Raw genomic sequence first — 12,315 nt, forward strand, 5'->3', positions numbered from 1 at the left:
AAGGTCACGGAAACTAAATCATCATCTTCCACTGTCGACCCAATGGAAGCAAGTGCATCTGCAATCTTCTTCACCTTCATGTGGTAGTCATTAATACTCATACTTTCTCTTTGCACATTATGCAACTCTTGCTTGAGCTGCATTTTCCTGGCTTGCGTATTTGTGCTATACATTTTTGACAAAGTATCCCATGCCTCCTTTGGCATACTTGCATCCTGAATATGCACAATCATAGAGTCTGAAATACTGATAGACAGCTAGTACATAACTTTCCTAGCTCTCTCATGCCATGCTTTGAATACCTGCATTTGCTGTTGATTGGGAACATCAGGAAGAACTGGTTCTTCTTCATTTCCTGCAACAAATTCCCAATATCCTTTTCCCATAAGGAAATTTGTCATTCTAAACTTCCATGCTTAGAAGTTGTTCTTGTCAAGCTTTTCAGTTACAATCTATGAAAGAGAATCAGACGCCATTACAGAATACTGAAAAAAATTCTTTCACTGCAGAGAACACAGCTTCAGCCTCACAAGGGCAAATCTGTAAAACTGACGAAAGTGGTATTTAACCACACAGTCACTTCCTAGTGACGATTTTGCATCAACAGGCAACAAGGATGATTCTGTAACTTCCAATGTCTCTGCGCACAGGCATACGATGCAATTTCTAGAGTAACTTTTCACGGACCTATAGAGCAGTGGTTGCACAGCATAAAACTGGGCCTTTTCCTGAGTGCGTGCAGAAAACTTTCCGCCTCCAAAACAGGCCCCGAAATGGCTCAAATAAAAAAAACAGGGTCGTCAGGAGCTAAAGCCCTCTTCCGTAGCATATACTGCCCTCTTGCTTCACCGTGAAGGGCGCCTCAACCTGAGACAATGCACTCTTGCAATTTCCGGCTGTGCTACCTACAGAGATCTGCTCCCAAAATAGAAAATGAAAGAAACACTGCTCCTCTTACCAGAACACCGCGAGCTTGGGTTGCTTTCTTGAGCTGCTTACCACGAACAAGGCTCTGATACCATGTCAAGATTGTGGGAGAGAAGGAAGGAGTCTCACTTGTAGCTTTCTTGCTTGCACAATGGGGGAATACACACAAGGGTGGAGGCTGAAAATAGTTTTCCTCTTCTTAGTTGTGTAAGCCAAAAGAACTCTAATACAAAGAAATAGAAGAGCCCTATATATGGGTCTCAAACCAAACTCAACTAACTAAGGTGGCATACTAACTGAGCCACGAACTAGAGTAGATAAGGATAGCTGTCATGTAGCTATTATTAATGGGCGGTGTACCAACCGCATCTGCAACTGACAAGTTGGTGACATAAATGCACAACGGTCACCCTGGCATATCACGAGTGGAGCTCGATATCTCAACGTGCTTTACCACTCAAACTCTCTTCTTGGTGCCTTATATCCAATTTGTCTATTTGCATGTTGCCATGAGGATTCCATCAAGGAAGAGGGATGTTGAAACCATGTCAGTGAAGCCCTCAATAACTGAGTGCAATGAGGGAACAAAATCTCCTCATAACATCAACAAGACATTGTGGTCCATCTTGAAGGAGATGTGGATCCCAACCACTAGTGCAAGCAAGGATAACCACTCCATGGAATAGTCCAAGAAAACATCAATCCAATTTAATGATGAAGACAAATACTCAACGAAACTTAGAGGTGAGCTTACATGGTATTACTTGTTTGGGATTTACTTTGTTTATGGTATTACTTTGTTTGGGATTCACTTTGTTTATTCTGTGTTTTTCTTCATTTAGCTAGGACTTCATGCTGTCTGCTATACTAGGATATATGGTTGATCTCATTATTTTGATTTCTAAGAGCTTGTTGCTCGGTCATGAGCCTCACATGGTTTAAATCCACAATGAGTACCATATCACTTGGTGGTGACCCTTTTGTGTGGTGAACCTTGTGGGTCAGCACCAAGGGAGAGATTCCCATCTCAATGGCAGAGGGTCCTTATATTATTTGGTTGAAGAAAATACATTTATGAGAAGCTACAAGATCTTGTAGGAAAGATTTCATGGAAGGGTTATTATTTGAGCTTGGGTTATGTTTCACAAAACATATCTAAAGACATGAAGAAAGATGTGCTCTCTGGGAATAGTGAGAAGTTAGTAGACTTTCCAAAGCAATTTGCAACTCTCTAGTTTGCAATTTCCTATGACTTTATCAACACACCGAAAGGGTCAACTATGACTATTGCTATGAGTGTCTTGATCTATAATGATTGGTGAAGAGATATAACACTCATATCTGAGATTGAGAAGCAAAAAATTAAGGTGAGAGATGCTAATTCTGTTCATATATTTGAACATGGAAAATGTTCATGTAAGAATGGTGCAGTGCAAGGTTCACTTTCAAAAGAGCAAGGAACTATAGTAAGGCTAGTATAGTGCACATCAAAATTTGTTCATTGAGATTCAAAGTAGATCAATCTATCACTAGAAAGCTTTCTAATAAGAATATAGCAGTGCTATGTGACTACTTGCAAAACTTCTTGCAAAATGGACCAATGTTGAGTTTGTTAATTTGCACCTTGGATTTATATAAAGTTGTATTGATTAAATAGAAGATCCACATTTATTTTCTAAATATTTGTTTGTTATTGACTCTCTATTTTTGTTGTGTATTTTGGCCATTTTGCTACTCCAAATTATCTTATAGAGAGTGGGTAGTGTTATAATTGGCATTACAAACAATGGTGTTATAACCGTTTGTTCACAAGGTGCAGAAAAGTTTTAAGACTCTAAGGGTCTTTGTACACTTGATTGTAGATAGTGGAAACTAGAGTTAACCAGAGTAGTGGTCATCTTTACCAAATTTTGATAAAGAAAATGAGGTACATTGCCACTGCCATCAGTTCCACTAATGAGAAATAGTTGATAATAATGCTAGGGAGGTGTGTCTAACATCATCCCAAATTTTATATACATGAAGTATTATTTTACTTTCAAAAGAGAGCCATGCTATATCTAACTCCTAGTATCAATTGACATCTATGAAGGAAAAATAAAATGGAAGAGTACTCACAACTAAGTAAATTTTTCTATATGGTAAAGAAGTTGCACCAGGGGTATGGCTTGAGTGTGGAAGGGGTGCTTCCAAAGGACTTAGGTGAAGATGCCCTCCGTGAAGACCAATGGTTGATTGTCTTCAAGCACAGGCACCAAAAAGTACAAAGATCTAGTTGAGCCATGTGCACCCTCACTTGATGGAAGATTGCAAGTTGTTTTTTCACAAGGTGTATCAAGCACCTCCATCTTGTCGTAAGATCACATCGGGGATCACAACTAGGTTTGCATAGTGCTATGTGTTGGAGTGATGCCATGATGGGATGAAAGACCCCACAAGCCACAAAGTGGCATGGGCCGAATTTGGAGAAAAGTGTTATTCAAATGTATAGGAGTAGGCCAAGGGGGCTTGAAAAGAAGATTGAGACATGGAGAAGGGAAAATGCTACCTCTCAAGCCGGTGTCTCTCCTGGAAATAAGCCTTGCTTTGCAAAGTCTATGAACAAGATTTGTACAGAGCTAAGGCCTGGGTATGCAAGGCCAGTTTGTGATTACATTGCTGACTTGGAGTTATTGTTGGAGAGGATGCCTAGCAAGACCAAGAGTACATTGAATAGGCTATTGGAGCTAAAGGATTCGATCCAACAAAAGGAGGCATTGCTGAGTTATGAGGGATCAAATGCAGTGGTGGTTGAGCACATAAAGAATGACATTAAAGTATATGAAGCATGCCTCAAGGACTCCAACATTAAATTTTGTGTAATGATGGAGAGGTAAAGGAGGTGGAGGTTGATTGCCAATGAATACTACAACATCTTGAGGTCACTGAGAATATAAAATGACTAGGACAAGAGGTTGAGCTTGAGCAAGTATACTCAATGTACTTTTTCTTGGTTTGTCCCTAGTACTACCTCCTAATCTTGTGGGAGCACTTGATGATTTTGGATACATTCGGTACTTTTGAAATCCTTTCCATACCATCTGGTGCTTCTTGGAACTTTCTGACTGATCTCCTTGCTAAAAAACTTATTGGTACAAACTTTGGCTCTTTTTGGTATATACTGGTGTTTCTTATACTCTTTGGTACATTTGGTCATGTTTGATACATTTGGTTACCTTTGCTAAATTAGGTTTAGGGTTTGGATTTGGTACATTAAAAAATGTAGGGTGCATTTGGTGGTTTTTGGTACTTTGGGACTATTGAATCTTTGTTGAAATTGGTGCTTTATTACTTTTTAATTGTTTTGGAGTGCTTGGTTGTTTTGGATACATTTGGTACTCTTGAAATCCTTTTAGTACCATTTGGTACTTCTATATACTCTTTAATTGTTCTCGTCACTAAAAATCTTATTTCTACTATCTCATTACTCTTTTTAGGATATTTTGGTGGTTCTTGCACTCTTTGGTATATTTTAAGCTCTTTGGTACTTTGAAGTATTTGGTAGAACTTGATACATTCTTATTGAACCTTTGGTACAATTGGTGATTTTTGGTGGTTTTTGGAACCTTTGGTGGTATTTGGACCTTTCATGTAGTTAGTGTTTTTTAGTACTTCCTCTTAATCTTTTTGTAGCATTTTGTATTTTGGATACACTTGTTACTTTTGAAACCGTTTCAGTGCCATTTGGAGCTTCTAGGTATTCTCTGGTTGTTTTCATTACTAAAAAGCTAATTGATATTGCCTCACTCTCTTTTAGGTATATTTTGGTGGTACTCAATATACTTAAAGCTCTATGATACATGAAGCATACTATTGAATGTGGTACATTTGGTACATTTTGGTTCCTTTGGTACTAAATGTTTTCTTGTACTCTTTGGTACCTTTGGTGTTTATTGGTGCTTCCTCATGTTATTTTTTGTACAAAGATTCCTTTGCTGTTGTTTGTAGCTATTATTTGTATCGTTTGGGGGACATTTGGTGCTCTTTGGTACATTTGATAAATTGGCGGTCATTGCAATAATGGTTGGTAATGGTATAATGGTTGAAAGTTTTGCTACTTGTTGCTTAGTTCTTGTGATGTTTTTTTTCTAAGTTTAATCCTCTTTATTTCTTCACTTGACAATCACATTATGATAAGCTAGAGACCTCTTGCAAGAAAGGTCAAGTCTACATGGACTTTGTCAACCAAATGATCACTGACGTGAAGGAGAAGAGGTTCACCCTCTTCCCCATGCCACATATTGTAGATAATCCATGTGTTTGGCATCTGTGTTTCATATGGGGGGTCGCTAGAAGTGGCACATGTCATGGGTAGCTTCATGCTTGAGTGATGACATCAATACCATCCCCTTTACTTCAACAAAATTTTGCATAGTAGTGGGTTTTTGTGAAAGAAGGGTGCAAATGGTATGCCATGCATTTGGGATGATCTATGGTTATTACTACATAGATGAGAAACATGTGGCTGAGGTCGTCAAAGATGGAAAGACTATAGATAATGTGAACTATGATGGGCAATGCTGACAAAATATGCCAGTCCTATGTTTGAGGAGTCATACACTACAAAGAAGGTGAGAGATATCCCACGAGACCTAGACCTGAGAGTTGGTGCTATTGAACCTAAGAATATCGAGGATGACGTGCCAAGCGTGGAGCACACTAGGGCTGAGAAAGACTCTTTCATCGATGAGGCACTGCCACATGCCATTGGGATCGAGGGAAATTCAGATGCTGTTGATACCAAAAGTGGAAAGGGAGCTACTAATAGTAGGCAAGAAGGAAAAAGATGCTATGGAGTGCATGGTTCTTGACAACACAGAAAGTTGGTGGACGAGGCTGTGGAATCAAAGGTCTATGAAGAGACTATTATGGCTGTTGTAGAGGCAAAATCTTTAGGTGATTGATCTTGTCTGAGCTCTTTTTTGAGGTTGTGAGGAAGCACCCTCATGGTCAATGTAACAAGCCTTGTCTTTGCAAACTATAACTAATGTAACAACAATAGCATTGATATAATGCATATGGGGTTTTTTGGTCTTCTTCCATCACCTCCTGTTTTGAATTCCTAACATTGTATCCTATTTATCTTATGCACTCTTCTTAACATTCAGTTCAAAATATAGTACCAAAGTTATGTTGGGCTCTATAACAAAGAGCTACTATCTAATACCAGGATGGAACATTGTTATAACCACACTTGGCATTGTGTGGTTCTCACACTAGCCATCCACCACAAGGATCATAGACAAGCGATATGAGAGAACTTCACCCACTGGGATGGGGCTCTCTTTCTTTGGTGGTGACTCATGTAGGATTCACACCACATGCAAGATACCACCAAGGGATAATGGGCCACAAATTCCTTGGGAGGTGCCTCCTTCATATGGTGGTGATCCATTTAGATCCCTCAGCACATGATGGTGACCTCCTCAACATGGTTCCCTAAGATACCATAGTCAACATTGGCATTTTTAAAAGCCTGGAGATCACTACCTAGCACCACCCACAATATCTTATCACACTTGTAACTTGTGGTTCTCACCCTTGCCACCCATGAGGGTCACTACCAAGTGGTAGGACGGAACTCTACTACTATGATGGAGCTCTCTTGCTCTTGGTGGTGACCCCTTTGGGGATTTCACATCATATGAAGGTCATCACCAAGCAATAACATGCCATATCAACATGATGAACATAAATTTTTAAGATACCATAGTCAACATTGACATTTTTAAAAGCCCACAGATCACCATCTATAGCTACCTGCAACATCGTATCACACTTGGAACTTGTGGTTCTCATCCTCACCATCCACAAGGGTCACTATCAAAGTGGTAGAAGGGAACTCCACTATTGCGATGAAGCTCTCTTGCTTGGTGGTGACTCATGGGGGGATCCAGTACATGAAGGTCCACCACCAAGCAATAACAGGCCATGTCAACACAATGATCACCTTCTCAACATAATTCCCCAAGATACCAAAGTTAATATTGATATTTTTAAAGGTATTAGGAGATAACTACCTATAGAAACTTGCAACATTATTTCATAATTGGTACTTGTGGTTCTCACCCTTAACACCCACGAGGGTCACCATGAAGCAATAGAAGGGAACTCCACTACCTGTAATTGAGCCCTCTTGCTTAGTGGTGACCCATGTGGGTTTCACACCACATGTAGGTCACTATCAAGAAATAATGGGCCATATCAACACAATGGTCACCTCCTCAATATAACTCCCTAAGATACCATAGTCAACATTGACACTTTTAAAATCCCAAATATCACTATCTGTTACCACCTACAACATTGAGGGACCACATAATCACAATGTAATCATACAATCTAGTATATACGTAGAGAATGAGGCTTTTTGGTTCTCTAATTATCTCATGCTCTCTGATAGTTCTTGTAGTGCATTACGATACCATAATCAACATTGACATTTATTCAATCCCAAAGATCACCATGCATCACTACCCACAACATCGCATCATCATATAAACATCACCAAAAAAAGGAATAAAATTAACCATATCCAAATCATAGATCTTATGGTTTAGCTAGATAAGGAAAAGGTAAGAATATCATCTCATCAGACTCAAGCATAGATGAAGGTGGCCTTCATGAGATTACAATACAATTACGACAATTCTGAATAGTATAGTCCATCAAATGGAGGAAGGAACCAATAGAACCTATGAGGAAGTAGTATAACGATTGACTACATGCCTAGCACACTCTTCATAGGAAAATCCAGCTTAAACTCCATGCAATAGCATACAACTAAGCACTTTTTCTACAATAAGAGTTTTATCAACATGGTCTCTACATTGTATCTTCCATAAACATAGAGGATGTACAAGAACTAAAGGCCTGGTTGGGATTGGCAACTCGCACCTTGCCCAATTTTGACCAAGGAAGATATCTCTTACTAATGACCTTATAACTAACTAGAACAACTCATACATTTGTCCTTTCAAGTTGATACAAATAGCTCTCCTTTTGAGTGAAGTAAATTTTCTCCACTGAAGATAACTCATCTTCGATGTTATACATGGGATGTTTCCTACAATAGGCCGATGGGTAGAGATCGGTGATCCACCCTTTAAGCCAGGGCTCAATAGTACCCATTAGATACAATTTATTTCTATATGGGGTTCAACCTCTCGCACATAGGAATGGACAACTAAACCATTCTCATATTCATTCGTTAGAGACTTGTAGTGACAGTCCTTCAAGAGTGTGGTGTTGGTGGCACTGAACCAAGGGTGTTTTTCCAACACTTTCCTCAAGCTCTTTAATAATACAAGCTTCTTCTAATGTTTCTCATCAACATGAGGGATCTAGGAAAAGCTCTTTTGCCACACTTCACAATCCTACTAAGAGAATAAATCTACTCATAAGAAAATAGGAACGTAAGACTTAATCAATAGAAAAACTACAAGTGGACACAAAAATACTAGTGACCTCGAAGTAGCTTTACCTGTAAGGATTTTGTCATTTTCTAGTGTGTAGGAGAAGCATACAAACAAAATTTGCATTAGTTTTGGCTTGTTGCAATAGCTCCAAATCATGAATACTTGTTTTGGCCCCCAATGATAGCAATAACTATTTGGGTCTAGGCCTCACCATATAGTAACAATCCTCACTAATTCTAATTAGTTTGGACCCCTCTAATTGCTAGTCTTGTTTAAAAGGCTCGTTTGATTCCTTCAAGAGCATCACATTGAAATCAATGATTATCAATCTACCCTTGGTTGTAGAAACATCACTTGGAAGCTTACCTTCTACAAAAGACTCCTCTTTGAGTTATCAAGCTCTTAGGGCTACAAAATAAGTTAATAAATTAGGTATGTGTAGGAGGTTAAACAAATAGCTGAACTCAAAAGTGGCTGAGTTATATATTATCTTCACCTAGTCTCCTAATTTTCACGAACCATATTGGGCTTCCCTTCTCCCTCCATCTCCCCCTTCTACTCTTAACATCAGATAGGAACCATAGCAAGCTCCTTGTCTCCTTCCAACTCCCCCTTCTGCTCTTCATAAACAACATGCTCAGTGGGTATTTTTGCATGTATTTTCGAGTCCCCTTGGTCATTGCTTGCTTTGGGTTCCCCAAGAACCTCTTCCTTGATATCATCAAAGTCATGTACAAGACCTTTTGGGTCTTTGTTTGCAACATGGTTGTTTGCATATGCTATATTAGCCTTGCAATTTACAATGTTCAACAAGATCACCCATAGAAGAAAAAGAAAAGAAAAAGGTAGACAATATGAGAAAGAAGATAATAGTTACTTACTCTCTTGAATATATCCCTTGTGCATCCAACTCTTGGCAACTTTTGAGATTCGACGATTGCATCCAGCTCTCATATAAGTGTCATTTGTCATGAGAGTGGCTGTGAAACACGCTGGGTGTTCCTATTCCTGTAGGCCAGTATGAAATAATCCACCACATAGGCAGACTCTAAAGACTCCCCTGAAGCAATTAAAGTCCCCAAAATGGATTGTATTGCCTTCATCCATAAGTTAGGGTTTGGGAAACAAATTTTCTACCTTCCTCCAGTTCTACAATCAATATTAAGAAAATCACTTTGAGTATGAGTGAGCCTCTGAACCGCGAGCGAATCACATTTCATCTTCAAGATGAACATGAAAATGTCGTCAATAGAGTACCAAACAATACCAATATTATAAAAAAGTACCAAAAAGTAAATCATAATGTACCTAAATATTTAAAAAAAACCCAAATGTTTCAAAATGTATCAAAATGTGCAAATTATTGGGTGTGAAATACATTATAATGTGTGCAATAAAAGTGTGTAAAAAGTACCAAATAGTATCATGGAGTACCAAAAAATATTTGACATTCAAAAATAAAAAGGCACAAACACAATACCAAAAATACAAGAAACTACCAAGTGATGGAGTCTCTCTAATAAAGTTCACATGAGGGTCACCACCAAGTGATAGAGATCTCTTCGACAAGTGATGGGAGGCCAACCAAGCGATCAAGAGTACCAAATAATATTTTTGATTCAAAAATAAAAAGTACCAAATAGCATAAAAAAAACCGTAAAGGTACCAAGCAATGGGTTTCCTCCTCCAAGTGATGGGGGATCCTTTGAAAAAGTTATCATGAGGGTCACCACCAAGCAATGAGAGGGCCTTTTCCCTTACAAGGAGGGGGACTTCGCTGCTTTCTATTGAAAATGGCATGTGCATTTATTGCCTCTGGGGATAGTGGCATCTTTAACATTGATAAGTTGGATGGCAATAACTTCAACTATTGGAAGACCTAGATTTGGTAGGTTTTGGGATAGAGGAAGTAGGTTAGACCATTGGAATGCAAAGGCATAAAGCCCAAAGATATGGATGCTAACACTTGAGATGACCTTGATGAGCTGTGCAAGTCCACTATCATTTTGTCTTTGTCTAAGCATGTATACTTCGATGTCATTGAGACTAAGCATGGTGCATGGAAGTTGTGGGAGAAAATATGTGATTTTTGTGATAAGAGAAGTCTTATTTCATAGTTATATTGACTAAAGAAGCTTGTGGACCTTTGTATGAAGGAAGGCACATCTATTACTCATTTGAATGAGTTTCACACTATTGTAGCTAGCTTACTTATCTTCTCCCTGCACCTGACTATCATTGCTTGTGTGTGTTGACATTGTTCATACACGGTGACACAAAAAGCAGTGTTTTTTTATTTACATATTTATGAATCCATGTCACTTCACGAGGATAAGAACCAAGTGTAGAACTCGGGGTTGTACCGAAGCGTGGCACACGCATCTAGTATTCATGGCAGCTGACTTAATACTGATAGATATTTTGCCACGTCGAGTAGCATGGAACCTTGATGAGTCTAACTGGCAATATGTAACTCCTCCTCAGTGAGAACCTTATCAATCAAAGGGACCTGTAGCCTAGTCCCAGCTAAGTCCGTACCCCAAATGTCAGTGAGCACTCGAAGGGAAGTTTGTGCCACGTAGGTTGGGTCTCTTTGAGACCGCCATTTGGCCAATCGCTCTTCTAAGAGCGTCATGATCTGAGCCCCTAGTTCGGCCATTACAACGCGGCCTTCGCACCAACACTGCTCAAATTGACTCTGGCCTGCTGACAGTCGCTTTAGTAGCTCTAGGTCTGCGAGATTCGATCGGCAGAGCACTTCATTGAACGTGATAGTTAAGCGCAGTTCGTCAGCCTGCTTGTCAGGGATGAGTCACATATGTTCATGTAGGAGCGTGTCATAGTACCCGTTAAGATGTTCTTGTTCTTCCCACGATAGAGGAAAGGTCAAGTAATCTCCAAGCTGCTCCTTGGGGATTGTGCCCATGTCCACAAGGACGTAGACACGCGCGACCACTTTGAGCTTAGCCTCCAACTCAGTTAAGCATTCTGCAACACTTCTATGTTCAACGAGGGCTTGCTCGGTTGCTATCTCATGCAAAGTTCTAAGAGTTTCCTTAGGCTTTAGCATGGCTGGGGGCTCAGGCCTAGATGAGCAAGATTGGTCAATGCTAGGATTTCTTATGCTCTTGGGGTTCTCACGTTTCTCCTGAGGTTTTGCTGCTATTTCGTCATGGTTCTTCTCGAATGTGATTGGTATAGATTTGTCACCCTGTTGTGACAGCGTTATATCCACTCTTGATTGATCAATGTGAGTTCTATTGTCAGTGGATAGAGTGTTGCAAGCAACTATTGATGGCAACTGTTGCTTTGGTTTGTCAGAGCACACAGATGTGTCTGAGATTTCACCATTATTAGGAGAGGCATCAGTGGGTTCATTGGTGGATGGACTCGATGCTTTATTCATCAGCTCTCCAGCGCCCTTCGTCTCAATGTTCTTGGGGTCCACAACCACCTGCAACTATTGCTGTTTTCTCTGCTTTCTCCTCTTTTTCTTGGTCAATGAAGGTGCCTCTCTTAATGATTAAGGACCTTGGGCTATATCGACCGTTGATGTGCTTGGTCGGGCCTCAGCATTTCCCTTCTCTAGTGTGTCCTTATGGGACATAGCCGTGGTTTGCTTAATAGCCTTGCCCGGTTGTGAGGGCACAACTGCCGCTCTTTTCGGAGAGTCTAGCTTTTCAACCAACTCCCCTACATTTAACTCCCCTGTCCTAGGCTTTAGGCACTTTGAAAGTGCTGGAGTTATCGAGGGATTTGGTTGCGACACCTCCTCCACATATAAACTACTAAGGACACGTTCCACAAGGGGCATTGTCACAGCCAAGGGCTGTGACTGCTGTGGTCCCTGGTTGGAAGTAGTAGCAGCTAGTTTAGTGGGCTGGCTACCCTTGGTGGATTGCGGTGCCAAGTCCCTAGGGCGATCACAAGT

This window comes from Lygodium microphyllum, chromosome 27 (assembly GCF_053477565.2).
Source record: "Lygodium microphyllum isolate KBCC chromosome 27, Lygodium_microphyllum_v1.1.10, whole genome shotgun sequence".
Lineage (NCBI taxonomy): Eukaryota > Viridiplantae > Streptophyta > Polypodiopsida > Schizaeales > Lygodiaceae > Lygodium > Lygodium microphyllum.